Genomic DNA, 5,658 nt, shown 5'->3' with positions numbered 1-5,658 from the left:
TTTGGATGATGTGTCATTCAACTAAAATTACATTTAAATATTTATTCACTTCTCTTTCCTTCTTTTCTTAAAATTATAGGGCTTTAACATTCTATCCTTTTGTAGGCCCATTTTCCTACTCAGCATGTCATCTATTTATTTTGGAATGATACTTAACCATTTTACTCAATAAATTGGGGTTTGGAGTCCCTGAAAATATTCCCTAATATTCACAAGTTAAAAACCCAAGTGGACAAATTTACAGCTCTTACTTCTAGGCCCTATCTCGGTACTATTGATTTTTATCCTTGTCCTGAATGATTCATTTAATTTATTATAATATTTATCTTCTCTACAATCTATGCCAAGTTTTGTTTTTATTTTTATTAGGGTTATTAATCAAGCTTTAATTTGTCAATGTTAGTGAGTATTATTTTATCTATTAGTTTTTTTTAATTTAGGCTCCCCTAAATTCTTATTTCCTCCCTTGTGTGTTTCAATGAGGCTTACTTAGTCTTCTCAATCTTTCCCCTCTCTTCTAATTTTTTTTTAAAGAACCCTTTTTTATCAATACTCATCTCATATGCCATCTTAATCTCTTCAACAATCTCTATTTTTTATATCTCTTCTATCCATTCATGTATTTAATTTGATTTTACATTAATCCTTTAATTCAACCTCAATGTCTAAAACTAGATTTACCTCAATAGTTACATATTTTTAGGATACACCATTCAACTTGTCTCTACTTACATTCTTAACCTCTTGAGGGCTAGTACCTAGGGTGTGTTGTCGGAAAAAATCACACTCACTTCCATTTTCATTTGTAAACCTTTCTCCTTGAATTTTTCTTTGCAACATTCTCGGTTTTGATAATCTTCATATTATTGGCAACTCAATTCTTGACAATGAAATTGAATATTAACAATAATATATAGATCAAAGGTTTCTATTATTTATATGTTAATATTTTACTTACCCTACTATTATAGATAAAGAAATAATTGAAAATATATGATGTAAGACAAAACAATAAGAAAAATAGAATATACAAATATATTAATTCACCATAAAAATATAATGTATCTATTAACATCATATACTCATCGAACATAGATGCATTATATTAACACATGTTCTTCATATTTTCTCATTATATATATTATCTCTACATAGGTTATTCTCTCTATCCTTCTCTACAAATGTTACATTATATACCTTTGTCTTCCTTATCTCTTCTTTCTCTTACTACTCTTCCATCTCTTCCATAACTTCTTTATTACTATTATATGATTCTCTTACCTATCCTCTAACTCATATCTAGATGTGGTACATACATGTTGTCATCATGTAGGTATATCACATATAGGGACATATATTATTTTCTTTCTATGCATCTTTAGTGTTTCTATGAGTCATTGATTATGTTCTATTGTTATTTCTCTAACATACAATAACATTAACTATTTCAACTCTATAAGAGGATGTATTGTCTTGATGGAAACCTTTGGCACCCTTGTGGGTTTTTCATGAGAATCCTCTGTAGGATATCTTTTTGGGTTTGCAACCTAATAGAATTGTATTGACTTTGTCCTACTAAAAGTTACTAAACTCTTTGTTGTATATTTTATTATAGATTTTTAAATAGCCTTTGTTCAACATATCAACTGTATTCCTGCAGTAGTTTTATTTGAAAACTATCTTTTTCAAATATATATTCATAAATGATAAACTATATTTTAACTCAAACACTAAAGTTTTATGTTAAACATTTCTAAAAAATATTAAAAAATTAATAAAATTAATTAATACTAATAGAATACTACTTAAAAATAAATTAAATATAATAATATTAGAAAATAATTAATAACCCTACTACAACATGAAATCATCAAAACCTTGATACTCAATTAAAATCACTATAAGCATTAAAAAAAATTCTAACTAGGCAAAAATTTCAATAATGTCAATTTAATCTATTGATATGATTATGACATAGGTAGTTGGTGGTGTTTCCTCTCCACTCATTTCTCTCTATTTCAAAAAACATGTGTACAATGGTATAAAAGACAAACAACATTGGCTCCATCTTGAAATTGAGGAATTTCAAAAATTAGAATATTTAGTTTGTATAAAAATGTTTTTGAATAGGGTAAAATAGGTTTTGAAGGGGCCCCGAAAACCTTTATAGATAAAGAGTTTCCATCAAGGAATAGACTAGACTACCTGGCAGCAAACCATGTGTTTTAGAAAAAACCTGAAACCTTCTGGACTTACGGGCGTCTAGATCCCAGAACAAAGGATACAAAGGGTATAGCCAAAAAGACACAACAACTACAACACACCAAACCCCAGCCACACCTCAAGAAAAGAAACTCAAACCGGGCTAGCAAAAATAAAAGGTCTAAAATAGAAAAAAATAGACCTCATGAACCATAGATCAAGGGTTTTTTAGGTACCCTCCGCCAATAAAAAGAGTTTTCCCAGGCTCCCTTAACCTATAACAGCATAACCAGGCCACAACAAGCCACACTTAGACCTAACCAAAAATAAATGCTATCCAAACTAGGCCCTTGAAAACTACCAACATCCAGTTTGTCTTTAGCAAGAACAAAAAGTATAGGGATTTTCCAGGCTCCCTCAACCATGATAGTGGGTTTTACAGGGTTCCCACAACCTGAATTAGGGTTTTACAAGGCTCCCACAACTTGAAGTAATGGGGTTTTGAAAGGCTCCCCTAACCTTTCTCTTAAGACAAGAAAAAATGACACACATAATATCCTCCAAGATCCCCACCTCAATAGGGGAAAGAGTAGGAGAAACAAATGGAAGACCATCCTTTGTTCTCCAATAGTTAAATAATAGGGCACCAATAGCCCTCTGTCGATACATCCCAGCATCAATAAAAACACCCAACTCTACCTCAATAGGAGAAGGGTAAACTCTACCACTATCCCCAAACATAATCTCCACCTTGAAAGGAAAAATATCCTTAACCAACACAATGGGAATAGGCATGGACCCCATAAACATATCCATGAAATTGAGTTGTAGCTTACCACAGAGGACCTCCACCACAATAGGGGATGCATGAAAAAATATAGCACAAAAGTAGGCATCAGCTCCCTTAAAATCAATAGTGAAGACTTCATTAGTCCCCCAAAAGAAAACCCAGGAAAATCTAATAGAATCCAACTCCACCTCAAAAGGAGAAGGGACAATTCTTGCCACATCCATCTCCCCCTCAATAGAGGACATGACCACCTTCATAGGAAACACAAGAGAAGCCCAAAGATGCATAAAATGAAACATAGAAAACACAACCATGGAAGTAAGATGAGAGGAGACAACAAAACCCACAACACAGGGGTGGTAGGGAACCAAGAGATATACCTATAAAAAAATAGACCTCCATTAAAGGCATCTCAAAAACAGAGAGCACCAAAAAACGCCAAAAAATGTGGCCCAAATGCCACCAAGGAGAAGCCAGAGGGTATCGTGGCAAGAAAAATATAGGAAAAAATAATTTAAAATGGTCATCTAAACCATGAGCCCCTAATCTCGAGAACGTCACCAGGGTCCTAACCAAAGGCAATTAAATAAATCTTGAGCACACAATTAATTTCTAAAATCATCAAATGTCACATGGCAAATTAATCAATAACTCAATATTAATTAAATATTTATTCAATTAATTAAATCATTCCAAGTAAATCATTTTTAAAACAATTATCCTATCTATTTTATTGAATATCCTAGCATATTTAATTAAATAAATCAATTTGCCATTAAATCATCAAAAAAGGAATTAATTGACAAAAAAAGAATTGAAAATTGACAAAAGAAATCAATTGGAGATAATCTTGAAAAATAAATTAAAAATTGATAAATAATCTCAAGGAAATCAATTAAAACAATTAAATCTCAATATTGAATAAAATAGAGAATAAAATAGTTTTTTCCTGATTTTATCTTAATTTTAGTTCAATTTCCTTTAAAACTGAGAAAAGCATCCAATCAGGTCAATTCACCTGGATTGTGCTTCCTCCTGGAAAATCTTGACCGCTCATCATCATTTGATCTCAGTCGTTGGTTTCTTTCTGAATTTTCTATAAATTCAGGCTCTCATCTCTCATTCAAAAATCCTGGAGAATATATTGTTATTATGTTATTTTTGATCTAGGTTCATTGAGAATTTGCATTGAGATATTGCATATTAGTTATTTCATATTGCTTAAATCATGTTAGATTAATCTTGCATATCTAGCTTAAATCTTGCATCTATTTAGCTCATATTCATGCTCATATAGATTTAAAAATCTTTTGTTTAGGTGTTCTCTAGTCACTAGATAGCTTAGTAATCTGAGAGCAATCTAAACTCGCATCTACTAGAAGGCAATGGGTCACTTTGTAATGGTTTATTATTCATTGATTATTGATTTACTAACCATGCATCTAATGATTTAATTGAAGTGTTGTGTATTCCAAGTACAGATACAGGTCCACTTTTCACACACACATTTTTGGCACCCACTGTGGGGCTCGAACCCATGACTACAATATTTCTAATGTTTATTGAACAAATTTAATGTTTGGTTTTTTTAACTAGTAAACATGAGTTAAATTTGCAAATAAAATTCTTTCTTTTTACTTATTCTTCTGTGATAGTAAAAAATGGTCTCTGTTCGGAGGGCATAACGTTTTATTGAACTTGGATCTAAACAAAATTTTGACATGTTGTGTCAAACCAAGTTTTCCACATTTTGACCGAAGGCATTTGCCTAATCATCTTTGGTTGGAAATTTATAAACAACAGAGTGCAGTACTATCAAAACTGTCATAACTAGGATAGTCATAAAAAATGGAAATTCTTGTTAGATTAGTTTAATTTATAGATTGCATGCTAGAATTTTCTTTTGATGATTTCTTTTTTATGTTATTTTGGCAACTAATCTTGGGCTTTTAATTTTTGTAGGTCCGCTTGACAAATAATTCAATCATTAAACATACACTTGCCAAAGATTATAAACTCGAACTACTGATATCTTTGTTTTGCAGGTTGCCTCCAGAGATACAAACAAACATTCTGTCTTCTTAATATTTTTAGGAACACTTCAATTTTTATAAGGGAAAGAACTTTGTTTTATGTTTTTTTGAGAGAAATCTAGAGTAGGAGAGCATACTCTTGTCCATTTGGACAATCAGAAATCCAGACCTTAAGTTTTTTTCTATTAGAGTTTGAGATCTGTTGATACCTTTAGAGGGCCTGCCTCCCAAGAAGCCCCTAAGGCTTGGTGAGAGGGAATGACCCAAGTGAGTTCGGCCAAAGCCAGGAATCCAACTCACTATAATAAAATGCTTCTAGGGTGAAAGTCCCAGGAGATGGAATAATTAGTGGCACTGCTTTGTTTATGAGGAGTGTCTCATGTTGAGCATCTTGTAGGGCCTTGCGGTCTAAATCACACTTGCATGACTACATGGTTTCAACATCTTGCTGGGTTTGTATCTAAATCACGCTTATGTGACAGTCAGGCGGTCCTTCCAAATGGAACCCTTACTAAAAACTATAAGATAGAGGCTACCCGATTCACCTCCGAAAGGGGTATAATCTTTGTGCATGAGAGATAGTAACTCTCCCAAGACACTTGCCATATCGTGCCCCCAATAGCATTTTGAGTC

Source organism: Cryptomeria japonica, chromosome 7 (genome assembly GCF_030272615.1).
Source record: "Cryptomeria japonica chromosome 7, Sugi_1.0, whole genome shotgun sequence".
Classification (NCBI taxonomy): Eukaryota; Viridiplantae; Streptophyta; class Pinopsida; order Cupressales; family Cupressaceae; genus Cryptomeria; species Cryptomeria japonica.
Note: the sequence above shows the minus strand (reverse complement) of the source record.